This window comes from Protopterus annectens, chromosome 3.part1 (genome assembly GCF_019279795.1).
Source record: "Protopterus annectens isolate FY-2018-M chromosome 3.part1, PAN1.0, whole genome shotgun sequence".
Lineage (NCBI taxonomy): Eukaryota > Metazoa > Chordata > Ceratodontiformes > Protopteridae > Protopterus > Protopterus annectens.
This window is the reverse complement of record NC_056732.1, coordinates 1406646734-1406660608: the sequence shown is the minus strand read 5'-3', so window position 1 is coordinate 1406660608 and position 13875 is coordinate 1406646734. Positions and strand designations below refer to the sequence as shown.

The 13875-nt window shown below is 41.0% G+C and overlaps 1 protein-coding gene across 15 annotated transcripts in view; it reads left to right on the top strand.

The window, feature by feature from the left end:
• SCRIB (scribble planar cell polarity protein) overlaps positions 1-13875 on the top strand; it is a 2800411-nt gene that overhangs the window by 2066984 nt on the left and 719552 nt on the right. The window lies entirely within an intron of this gene.

The following is a 13875-nucleotide window of genomic DNA, read 5'->3' as shown; positions in this document are numbered from 1 at the left end:
CAAGCAGGGAGGGACTCGCTCCTGCCTGCTGTGCAGGCTGGCCATGACCCTTTGGTTCACAGCCTCTTCCATGCAAATACACCTGTTAGCACAATACTTGCCAGGCTTTCTCAACTCCCTGGCAGACCAGAAAGCTCTTGGACCCCCATGAATCGCAGCTCAATAGAAACACGTTTAGGATATTTGACTAAGGAAGATGTAAATAAAACGTTAAACATAGATAAATGTACTATGGCAACTTTCTATTGCCTGCCGAAGTTACACAAGCTATTCCACCTGGCAGGCCTATAGTTGCTGCTACAAATTATTTTTACATAATATCAGCATTGTCATACATGATTTTCTTTTGCCGCATGAAATGCAGTTAGATTCTTACATCAAGAACACTTTTGATTTTCTTAATAAAATTTCTACAGTTAATTGGAATTCCAGCATGTATTGGGTAACCCTAGATGTAAGAAGTCTATATACAAATATTAAACGTAGGGATGGCATTACTGCTTTACAATCTATGTTAGAAGAATGCCCACTATCGAATTATATTATTGAATGGATAGAATTTAGTTTGAATAATATTTTTCTTTTAATAATCAGATTTTTCATCAATTACAGGGCACAGCTATGGGGGCACCTTTTGCCCCTACCTATGTTAATATATTCATGGCCTTTTTTGAAAAGAGATATATTTATCAACATGTATTTTATAAGAAGTATGTTGTAAAATATTATAGATATATAGTTCTTATTTTCATATACCAAGATGGCATCGAAGAAGTTGAGAGCTTTATTAATGATCTACAGTGTAATGAATTTAATTTATCTTTTGATGGCTTACAATTTGGACAGACAGTTGATTTTTTAGATATACATTTAATGGGTACTAACACTGGTCAAATTTTTACTTCAGTGTTTAAAAAATTTCATGATGGGGGGGCAATTTTTACTTGGCTCTAGCTTTCATCCGAGTCATTTAATTAATTCCCTGCCATATGGGGAATTATTACGTTTATGTAGAATTTGCAATAATGCATCTGCTTTATTAAAAGCTATTACATCTACTACACAGATGTTTTTGAATAAGGGGTATTCATTATTCACTATTTTGGATGCTTTAGATAACATTAGTGAAAACTATCCTTCAGATGCTGAGAAATGTAAAGATAAAAAGATGTATGCATTATCAAAAGAATATTCTGTCCCAAAATAAGTTTTATATAGTTATGCTATATAATATCTTGCGAGAACAGATGCAAGAACAAATTAGATACTACTGGAAATTTTTATTGAGGGATGGGAAGCTAAACAAGCTATTGAATGGATGTCCTGTTTTTTTCTTATAAGAAAGGTGTTAGTATAGCGGATAAACTTATCAAATCATGTTTTATTGCACCCGTAGAATGTTTAGTAAATAACCCATTACCTAAAAGTACTTTTCCTTGTGGGAAATGTAACATTTGTGATTTTCTTGTTCAAACATTTTATAAATTGGGTAATAAGAATTTTACAGTGTTAGCTAATTTTTCATGTACCACTACAGGTGTTATTTATGCTTTACTTTGTCCATGTAATTTAATATATATTGGGGAGACTAAAAGAATGTTTAAACATCGATTGCAAGAACATGTCAGAGACATAAAGAAATGTAGAGTGGAAAGTTCCATTGCAATGCACTTTATGCAGTATCACAAAATTGACTACAAGTTGCTGCAAGCTACTATTTTAGATAATTTTTTTGTTAAATTAGGTGATGATGAAATGTTAAAGAATAAATTACTTTTTATGGAATCTTTATTTATTTTGAAGTATAATACTATGGCTACACATGGCCTTAATTGTGAAATCAATTGGAATATTTCATTTAATTAGTTTATTGCTGTTTTAATTGTTTGATTAGGAAGGGGTATTTAAGGGGAATGTCTTGCTATTGTATTGTGTACTTTTGAAGACTGGTTAAGTTGAGGCGCTAAAGAAGAATTAAATACTTTTTGGATCCTGTTTCCTGCCTGTTTGTGGTATTTCTACTTTTGTGCTCAGCTATTTGGTGGTATTACATACAGGCTGTCTCAACTCCCTGGCAGACCAATTAAGCAGAAAGCTCTTGGACCTCCATGAAGCACAGCTCAGTAGAAACACCTTCTTCCTTTTAACTCAGAAATTGGGAACCCCAGAGGCTGACCTCTTTGCCTCCCACACCAACCATCAGCTCAGCAAATTCTGCACCAGAGAGCATCACTGCATGGCTTGGAAAGTGGATGGCCCTGTCCTTCCTCTGGATAAACCTCTTGGTCTATGCCTTTCCTCCCCTACCTCTCATTCCCAGGGTACTGCTCAAAATAAGGGAGGAAAAACCAAGGACCATTCTCATAGCTCCAGACTGGCCCAGACAGCACTGATACCCCTTGCTGCGCACCTTGTCCCCACTGCCTCCATGGAATCTTCCTCAGGTTCCAAACCTCCTAACCCAGAGGAAAGGGGAATTCATGCACCCCCAATTGCAGGCACACGATTTGGCAGCTTGGCTTGTACCCTAACCCCTTACCAGTCTGCCATCCTCAGTAAACAGGTTCTGGATGTTATCTGAGAGGCCAGAATCCCTAACACCAGAAAGTCTTATGCGGATAAATGGAAAAGGTTCTGCACCTGGATCCAGGCTAAGGGGGCCAGTACGTCACAGCCCTCCATCCCTCTCATCCTGGATTACTTAGCTGACCTTACTACACTGTGGTCTCTCTTTCTCCTCTATAAAATTTCATGCCTCTGCTATTTCTACTCATATGTTCTTCGTGTTTCACTGTTGCAGTCATTACATTTGGGTAATTTGCTGGCAGGTTGCCCTCATTCAGCCTGATTAACAAAGTCTTGGGTCCTGCATCATTTGCTGTCTCTTCTTCCATGACATCAGGTCGTCAGGGGAATAAAACATGCAGCCGACACCATTACATTAGTCTTTCTTGCCGCATGATGCCCGAAGCAGAAGCAGTTCGCAAGTGCCGGTCGGCCAACTCCTGAAATTTTCATTTTCGAGTTTCAGAACCAAAGTTTTCAACTAAAAAGCTAAGTACCCCATTGGGGAAACTTTTTCATGCTCCTTACCGATGTCAGTAAAAATTAATAATTGCATTACTTGTGGGAAGCAAATACCTCATAAGGATTTTCATTTGTGCTGTATTCCTTGCCTAGGCCCTGACCACAACATACCTTGCTGTCGGTTTTGTGCTAAATTTAATCAACGCACTATTAAACGTTAGTATATTTTTGCTTCTAAATATTTTGGCTCACGCTTTAATTATCCAGAAGTGTCGACGGTTAACAATCCGACTACCGGAATACCTAAAAAACACAAAGGAGAAGACAGAGACAGGCCGTCGAGGTCCAAAACTGATGACGACGCTTCTCCTTAGCCAGTCGCCAGTACTCAGTGAGGTGCTGTCGCAGCCCCTGATACCTGCTACTTTTGATTCGCAGACCTCTACTGAGATGCATTCGGAGTCTGGTATGCCGCGAGATGCTTCAATTATGGAACCTGCGGATGTCTCTACCTTAGATGGGTCCGGAGCCGCTGTGCAGAAACCGGCTTCTGAGGGTGTTTTCAGGCCTACAGATTTGTATATTAGACCAACACCATTTTCAAAACTAAGGCCAGAATCAAAATCTATGTCTAAAAAACCGACGCCTGGGCGACATGTGCAGGCCTCTATGCCTAAAAAAACAAATGATCAAAATGGCTGAAGATTTAATTACTCTGATCAGGGGTAGCCAACCCCCCCCCCCCTTCTAAGAGGCCTAGGCAAGACATTGATTATGATTCTTCTGAACAGGATTCTATTTCTTCTAACTCTTCTAATGAACATGATTTGTCTGTACCTACTTATTTGGACTGTGATGCAGAAGATTCCATTCCTTCTGCTTCTCCCTCTGAGGATTTTTCTTTTGGGGAAAATTTACATACTTTAAGGGAACATTTCCACTGGGAAAGTCAGGATTTCTCTGAATCTAAAAAGAGACTTAGGGATTTTGTTCTTCTACCTCAGCATAGGCCTTTGGCTATACCTCCTGTTCTAGACATTGTTGATGTTTTTTCATAATCTAGTATGGCTCCTGATTCTCTGCCTCCGGCTCCTTGTAAGCCAGACAAGATACTACAGGGTTCCTGACTCCCACAAATTCCTTTTCAAAAATCCTATTGCAGATCCTGAAACCATTTCTCAGGGTCCCAAGGGCATTAAGGCCTCTACTGCTAAAATTCCTACCCCTTCTGATAGAGATTCCAGGGCGCTGGATAGATGGAGTAAGAAGGTGTACACTTCTGCAACCTTGGCAATCTGCTTTAAACTGTCATTTTCATATGCTTAAATATCAACAGCATATCATGGGTCTGCTTAAACAGAAAATGATGTTAATTTCTTTTTTTTTTCAAAACAGGTTTATTGTTTTAACATATAAGAGAAATATCATAACAATTTTATACAAGTAATTAAAAATAGGTATTATTATAATATTCAACAAAACAACTAAAGTATTTACAAAGACATCCACTACAATCAGATCAATTAATTAAACTAAAATACCATGCTATTGAAATTAAAAATTTTTTAACAAATTTTGTAAATTATCCCATACAATAAAATAAGATGTTTTTCTATTTGTTCTAGTCCTAATTGTGTTTATTTCCATATGGCACACTATATTCATAACATTTTTAAATTCATTGAGCGAAGGAGGTGTATCTGAAATCCAATTTCTAGTTATTATTTTCCTAGCCACTGCTAGAATAGACCATAACAAGGGAAGCTTAACCTTTTTAACACTTTGAGGTACAGGTGTGTTGAATAATATAAGAGATTTAGAAATAATGAAATTATCTGTAAAAAGAGCCTGCAAAAATTCATTAATTGACTTCCAGTATTCTTTCAATTTTATACAGTCATAAAGCATATGAGCCCAGTCAGCATTAATTTCTACATTACATCTCTTACATAGATTATCTTTATTATTTATTTTATTCATCATCAAAGGTGTATAAAAAGATCTATGTAAAAATTTCCATGTATAAAGTCTCCAGACAATGGAAGACGTAGTTCTATAAGCAGATTCTAATATATATTGTTTATCTTGTTGATTTGGTAATGATGTTAATTTCTGACTGTGTGGAAAATAAAGTTTTACAGGATTTATTGCATTCAGCTGGACAAGTTGGAAAACATATTTTGCAATGTGGTTTTGATTCTTTGGAGGCCTCTTGCAGGGCTGCTGTAACTGGGTCTGTGCTAAGAAGGCATGCTTGGCTCAAAGAACAAACTCTGCCTGATCATGTTAAAGCAAAATTGTTGGATGCTCCTTTACAACAGGGCTGTCCCTTTGGTAATAAGGCTGACGAAGTTTTAAAAAAGATGGAAGATGAAGATATAGCTAAATCTATGCAAACTGTGAAAGATTTCTTACACATGCAACCTCCAAGATTTAGTAGGCACTGGCCTACTAAGAACTGGTCCTTTCCAGTTCTTTCGAGAGCCACTCAAATCAAACCCAGACATTCCAAAGGCTCCAGGTTTCAGTCACAAGGGACTTTTAGAACAAAACAATGGTGTGCCTCTTCCTCCAAATCTGGAAACAACAAGGCACCTCCCTATGGTAAGCAGTCTCAATGACTTCCCTTTACACTTACCAAGCACTTACCTTTTAGCCACCCCTTTGGGGGGAAAACTGGCACTTCATGCAAGAAACTGGCAACTTAATTAAATAATAAAATCTAGCTATTATGCTATATGCTTGTTTTATTTTCTCCTGAACAAAAGTGAAATTGTTTGTCTTATTCTTTTTGAAGAAACCTGTTGTTTTGTATTGCAAACTGTCTTTGAAATTTTCATGTTAATAAACTTTGTTCTCTGGAGCCTTTCTCCCCGGGCCTCCACTGAAAATGGGACCCCAAGCCCAGTGGACCTCCCCAATAATCAAACTGGAATAAGTAAATAAATAAATAATAAATAACTCAGGACAAATGGGTTTTAAATATAGTATCCCAGGGATACAGATTTCATTTCCACACGTTGCCATTCCCAAACGGATGGCCAGACCTGCCCCCAAATCAGTGGGCAGTGGCCCAGAAACAAGTACTGTCCCTCATGAATATGGGGGCTATTCAGCCAGTACCAGAAGAGGAAAAGGGCCAAGGTTTCTATTCAAGACTTTTCCTGGTACCCAGAAAAGGCAAATCATGGCGTCCAATTCTGGACTTATCTACTCTAAACACATTTCTGGACATTCCAAAATTCAAGATGCTGACTCTTCAACAGTTACTTCCTATGCTAAGCAAAGATGCCTAGTTGGTAACTCTAGACTTAAAAGAGGCTTACCTGCATATCCCAATCCGGGAATCTTGCAGAAGATATTTTTGGCTTATCTACTGTGCCCAGGGTCTTCACAAAGTGTCTGGCTCCAGTAATTGCATTTTGCAGGCAAAGTAAAATTCAGATATATCCATACCTGGACGATTGTCTAATTCAGGCAGAAAACGGACATTCTTCTAAAACATCTGGCATTTGTAAAAATGGTTCTAACTTGTCTAGGGTGCACCATAAACGAAAAGAAATCACAACTGATACCCTCTCAAAAAATTACATTCCTGGGTGCAAGCTTGAATACAACTGCCCAGATGGCTTACCTTACGCCAAAAAAGCAAATTCATTTGGTAACTTACTTCAAACAGGTGGTCACAAAAACCCTGCTATCTGCAAGGCAAATTCTGCAAGCCTTGGGGTTCATGGCCTCCTGCATTCTTTTAATTCCATATGCAAGACTGCATATGAGGAAACTTCAGTGGTACTTAAAAAGTTTATGGAGTCAACATTGTCACAACCTGGAAACGATTCCTATCATTCCTTGCCTGCAACTAGACTTCCTATGGTGGGCAGAGGCCTGCCACCAAAACAAGGGACTGCCATTCACTCTACCTCCTGCCGCCCAAACCCTAACATCAGACTATGCTTGGGGGCTCATCTGGCAGGGAAGTGCATTCAGGGAAAATGGAGTCCAACAAAACAAAAAGGAGCCAGCACCCAACATCTCCTGTGGCTTGTTACAAAACACACTTATTCCATGACCTAATGGTTAACAATTCACCAGTATGGTTATACCGGTTTCGGCAAAAGCCTTCTTCAGCAACCAAACTTGAAAAGGTAAAAAAATGTAACTAGCATTAATATCTCCCTTATATAAGTTGTCTAATGATGCCCTCTAGTGTACATAAAAAATACTACCATATTAATAATAGTATAAATGATATGAATATAAACAATTATTATCATGTTACAAACATAATTAATTAAGCAAGGCAAAGAGCACTTTATATCAATACAAATATACAATTTTTTGTGAAATTATTTCAAAATTGGTCATTTAACCCAGGAGAAAAAAAGGCCCCCCAATTTGATAATCCACATTTTCTCTTTGTTTGTTAACATTTCATGTAGTGTATGAGCCTCTTTGTTCCTAAACCTAATATGGTCAATGACCATAAAACTAGAGGACCCCGTCGGATGTCTGAGCATATGTTTATATAAAGAACTCTAACCTTTCTTGTTTTTGATGCAACTTAGATGTTCCCCAACCCGTATTTTGAATGGTCGGGACATTTGTCCCACATAAAATGCCAGACAGCTACATTGGGCTAAATAAATAACCCAAGTAGTATTACAGTTGGCAAAAAATAAGACATTATATACATGTGGAGAGTTATGGGACTTGAAACTGTTTGACTTTAACACTCTTGGACAGTAAATACAGTGGCCACATGGATAACAACCTGATATCAGTTGACCAGTCATTGTCATTTGTTTAGTTAAACTCAAACCTTTGTCATAAACCCTTTTATAATGGCTAAATAAGGATCCCAAAGACTGCCCCTTCCGAAAAGAATAGGAACATCGATCACCAATATAATTAAAGTGTCATCTGATCTTAATAGATGCCAGTGTCTATGAATAATATTCATAAAACTATTGGTTCTTTATTCTCCTAATTAGCCTTAGGGTGCTGTTTGGTCCCGGCGGTGGAGTAAATAGGGTTTTTAGCTGCCCAACCTGGTTTCCCAGTATTAAGGAGGACTTGCCCAGCGTGCTGAAAACAACTATTCTCCTTAACACACTGCGGTTTCCCCTAACTAAGGAACTGAACCTTTCCTCCCCTCTGCTACAGTCCCCAAGGGAATTTAATTATAAGTAAACTGCCCGACCTGGTTTCCCAGTATTAAGGAGGACTTGCCCTGCGTGCTGAAAACAACTATTCTCCTTAACACACTGCGGTTTCCCCTAACTAAGGAAATGAACCTTTCCTCCCCTCTGCTACAGTCTCCAAGGGAATTTAATTATAAGTAAAGTACGTACTTTAAACCAAAGTCTTAAGACAATTAGTGTGAGATATCCTAGGTTGTAAGTTTACTTTCACCAGCCAGGACAGCCGGCAGCCTTTACTATCTGCTCCCATACCTGTCACCCCTTCTCCCTTCTTAGACTACAAGTATTTTTACTGTTCTTCCTCTTCAATCCTCTATAGCATACTTACTGCCCTGCACTCTTTTCTCAGTATATATTGCCTCTGCTATACAGCTTTTGTCCACTAGAGGGCAATAGTTTCCTTTAGACCACCATTCTGACTCCAATTTTAAGTAACTTACAGGCTGTTGGATTCTAATATTCTGGAAGAGCTAATATTCCCACTCTATTCTTTCCTTCTTTTAATATTCTTCACTGCCAACCCTCTCTGCATATTATATTATCAAGGCATTGTGTCACCTTACCCTCTGCTGCTTTACTTACCTTTGCTTACTGCTCCTCTGTTTTCCTAGGGTGAACTCCTCTGTGGCTCATCCCGCTCCATTCGCCCTGCGGGCTCACCCCGCTCCCCTACCCTGCCCCCAAATCTCACCCGCCCCTCTGATTAAACAGTTCCTCAGAGGGGCTAGCAACTTGAGGCCCCCCAGAAGGGCACCAACACCAGCTTGGTACCTTAACTTTGTCTTGGAAAAGCTCACCCTGCCCCCTTTTGAACCAGCTTCTTCTGCAGAGCTAAAATTTCTCTCCTGGAAGATGGCCTTCCTCCTGGCTATCACTTCAGCCAGAAGAGTCTCAGAGCTGCAAGCACTCATGGCTGTGGAACCCGTCGTCATCTTCCATGCAGACAGGGTATTCCTCAGAACTAATCCATCCTTCATGCCCAAAGTGGTGTCCAGTGTGGCTCTCAACCAATCCATCCATTTTACCCACCTTTTTTCCTAACCACCAAAACAAGGGGGAAAGGAATTCAGCACTCTCTAGATGTGCACAGACAGCTCAGATACTATCTGGACAGCACTAAACCCTTCAGAAAAGTCTGATCAATTGCTGGTTAGCTGTGCTTTAGGAGCAGAAGGCATAGCCATCTCCAAGCAAACCGTTTCCAAATGGAGAGCACACTGCATCCATTTCTGCTGCAAGCAACATGGCAAGCCTCCCACCAAGGGGTTCAGGACACACTCCACCAGAGTAGCCACCACCTCTACAGCTTTCCTTAGAGGAGTCCCCACCAAGGACATCCTGGAGGCTGCCACCTGGGCATCTGTTCATACTTTTACCAAGCATTACCACCTGCCTCTCTTCTCCAAATCCAGGGCAGGGTTTGCCTCTGCTGTCTTGCAGGGCATGCTAGCCAGCCCCTAGCTTCTGGACTGCCTGCACCCATTTCCTCAGCTTTGGGAATCTTCCCAAATGTGATGACTGCAACAGTGAAACACAAAGAACATAGTACAGTTGTGTACACTTACCATAAATGTAGGTGTTCGAGTGTATTCACTGTTGCAGTCCCGGTTTCCCTCCCTCCATCCCCCTTTCTCTTTTTCTTCCTTTTTTTTTGTAGTTCTCCTTTCCTTACAAAGGACATATTGATATTTATTTTCCACTGGTGAGGTTCTACCACTAGAGCCTGGCCTCCTACTTTGGGGGCTCCTGACAGGTTAGGGAAAGAAAAACTGATGTAATGGTGTTGGATGCCTTCCTTTATACCACTGACAACCTGACGTCAGTCCTCAAGTGACAGCAGCCGATGCAGAAATACTAAGTCTCTGTCATTCAGGCCAGCCGAGGGCTACCTTGGCAGGGATAACCCAAATGTGATGACTGCAACAGTGAATACACTTGAACATCTACATTTATGGTAAGTGTACACAAGTGTACTTTTCTTCCCTTGTACCCTACAGTTTCAAGGTAATCAGAACCTGTTGCCTTTCCTTCCCTAGGGTTGGATCCTTTGGCTAATCTCTCCTCCTCCATCCTTGGTTTCCTTGACTTCATCATCTTTGGAGCTGAGTGGACCATGGAGCAGACACTTTGAGATGGTGGTTTCCGAGTCTGGTTCATTGATTTCAGTTTTGGAGTCAACCCTTTTGCTCTTGTTAGCTTGGTTCTGATCTTGGCATCGGGGCAGGTTGGAGAGGGTCTGGAGTCTGGTATATCTTTTGGTTCTGTGGATAGGTTCATAGGTTAGTACTAAGCTAACTGTCCTTGCGAGCCGTTTTAAGCCTAGCCCAATTATCCCTTGTGAGATTCAAACCCTGCACATTGTGTTTGTAAGGCAAACACCTTAACCTGGGATCCTAGGTCTGGAGCTCTGGTTGGCCAGCTTTAGCCTCCCATATTGTAGAGAGGATGTTCTCCCATCAGGAGGAGGAGGAGTGGTCAGCTGCATGCGGTATCCCTCTATCTTTGATGTTTGTGCTTCTGAACACACATCACTCTGGTCAGGAACAGCCCACACCGGGTGGTCTCCTGCTGCTTCTGTTTCCCTCTGGATTCTCCAGTGCTGGAGGTTTTAGGCAAGAGGAAGCACCTGGATTCTCCTGAAGAATCACTCACTGAGGATACTGACCTCAGTGAATTAGAGGGTCCCCTAAATCTACCTCTGATTATGTCTCCTTTGGTGATTTTTTTGGAACTACTCCTCCAGAACTGGGCTTGGGGTGTGAAAGCCCCATCTCTGGAGGGGTCATTGTTTTTGGAGGCATTGGAGGTGGGCCTATCCACATCCTGGGTGGTCCCTCCTCCAGATGGGCTTACTGACCTTGTGTCCAGGAGGATGTAGAAGGACCCCAGAATGGTGGAACTGATTCCAAAGAAACCGTATGAGATTCTTGCCCCTCCCAAAGACTGGAAACACTGGAGTAAGGTTCTTGATGTTGCAATTTTGGTGGCAGTGGCCACTAAGAAGGACATCTTGAAGAGAGTTTGTCAGTTTATCCCCCGAATAAAGGAGTCTTCTGAATTGGACCATTTAGGGAAGTGCTGCTGCACCTCAGCCATGTTTGCACTAAGGGTGTTGAACTGTCTCACTCACTTGACGAGACTTCAGTATGACATTGTGTCAGAAGTGTCTAGGGTAGTTAAGATGCAGCAGACTCTGGAGTCTCAGAAGACTGTGTAGACTCAGTTGTCCACCTTGCAGTCTGTTGCCAGTGTGTCTATGCATCTGCTGTCTAACATGGCTAATGGCATGTTTCGAGCTGCTGGCCCTGGCATTGCCATGCGCCACCATGCTTGGATGAGGTTGTGTAATTTTGTGGATTACTTCAAAGCTTCCTGTGTTAATGCCCCCTTTGATGGCTCTTCACTTTTTCAGCCTAAGGTTAAGAGCACTTTGATCAGAAGGGAGAAGAATGGAAAGACGCTATCTGAATGTTTTGCTATCCCTCAACAGACCTTCTCTCAGAACCAGAAGGGAGAAAACGTCTCTCTTTTTTTTTTTTTTAAGAAAGCACAGCAGCCTTGGATACAGTTTCTCAAGGGTGTGATCTCATTTCAGATGAACAATATGTCTGTTGTTTGGTGTCTGAACAAACAGGGTGGAACCCATTATTATCCTCTTTGTTGGGAGGCCTTGAGGATCTAGCAATGGGCGATTTTATCTCAACAGGTTCTGGTTGCAGTGCACATTGCAGGCAAATCAAATATTTTGGCAGATAGTCCGAGTAGGAACATTCTTTTTCCTTATAGGAGGCTCCTGAATCCAGGAGTTGCAGCTAAGATTTTTCAAAGCTGAGGCATTCTATGTTGCATCCTGTTAGCATCCGCATCAAACACCAAGTGCAGCAGCTATTATGCCTTAGTTTTTCCCTGAGAGAGAGTCACCTAGGGACAGACTTCTGTATGCTTGGCTCCCGAGACTCCTGTATATGTATCTTCTAACCCCACTGATAAAGTTTCTTCAGAAGTCAGCCCATTGCAGAGCAACTGTAATACTCATTTCTCCCTTTTGACCCCATCAGGTGTGCTTCCCCTTTCTTTGGCCTCTTCAGAGGTACTTTCCTTCGATCCTGGATCCCATTCTGGATCTGATTTCTCACCCAGCAGGCCCGGATCCCATGTTTTTTTTCCAGTTCTAATGACCAGAAATCCCAAGCTTTCAGATACAGTGGTACATATTTTTTTTTTTATCAAAGAATATGTACGTGTAGGGTATGTGTTAGTAAGTGGAAATGTTTCACTTATTGGGGTAATTCAAAGTTTAGATCCATTTTCAACCCCTTTGGAGGTAATTCTAGACTTCTTCATGGACTTAATTCAAGATCAGATTATTCTTCTGTTAATGTACATTTGGCTGCTATTTCCAGTTTTCAAATTACTAGGGATAATGTGTCATCAGTGGCTCTTAAAATTTCAGAGACTGTTGTAGAGGGTACCTTTTTGTTGAATCCTTTGGTCCTGGATCCTGTTTTGCGGGGACTTGCCTTTCATGTTTTGGGTGCTTGCTGCACCTCCATTTGAGCCTTTTGCTATGGTCATCTTGAAGTTGTAGTCCAAGAAAACTATTCTTTGTGGTTGTTACTTCTGGCAAGTGTTTTTCAGAACTGTAGGCCCTTTAATTCAGTACCTCATTATTTGTTTTTTTATAGAGAACAGGGTGTCCTTTCCCCCGAAAGGTGGCAACAGAGAATAATTTGAATCAGTCCATCCATTTGACAGTATTCTTTCCTGAATTTTCCAACAAAGGTGAATATTTACTGCATTGTCTTGATGCCCATAGAGAATTGATGTTTTATTGGGACAGATCCATATCTTTCCGAAAGTCTAAACAGTTGTTCGTCTCTCAAAGGTTCAGGTGTGTGCTCCAGTGTGTGTTTACTGTTTCCAAGTGGCTAGCTGAGTCTATTTCTTTAGAGTATAGTTTGAAAAGAAAGCCCTTGCATCATAAACCGAAAGGTCATTCTACTAGAGCTATGGCTACTTCTGTAGCTTTTTTCTCCAGAGCTACTTTGGATGATGATTGTGCAGCTGCTACTTGGATGGGTCCTCACTTGTGTCCCACTACAAAATTGGGCATTCATTTGAGGTCTAGAGCCTTTCTTGGTTCCACCATCTTGTACAATATCCTTTTGTAAGACCTCCCAAGGGTTTTACATAGCTTGGGACTCTGCCCCACAGGTTTGAATCCAGATGGAAAAGACAACATTGGATATGAAAGTTATATACTTACCATAGCGGTAAATCCATGTTGTCTCTCTCCCTCTTGTTCAACCTTCCCTCCTGCCACTGCCATTGTGGTGAATCTCTTGATCATGGAACAAATGACTCGGGGAGTTTGATATTCCTCCTCTGTTGGGTCCGTAGTGTTTCCTTTTGGGGACTGAGTGATGTACACTTGGGCAGAGAGGGGCAAACTTGATCTGAGGTTGTCCTGTCTGAGGTAGACTCCTATGATCCTAGTTGAGTGATGATTTATAGGTAGAGGAGGTGGAGTTCAGCAGGCTGAAGTATTTTGGATGTGGCTGGTCTTTGATCCGAGTCAGAGCCAATAACTGATGGGTTGAACGAGACAACACGGATCTGTTGTTATGGTAAGTACATATCTTTT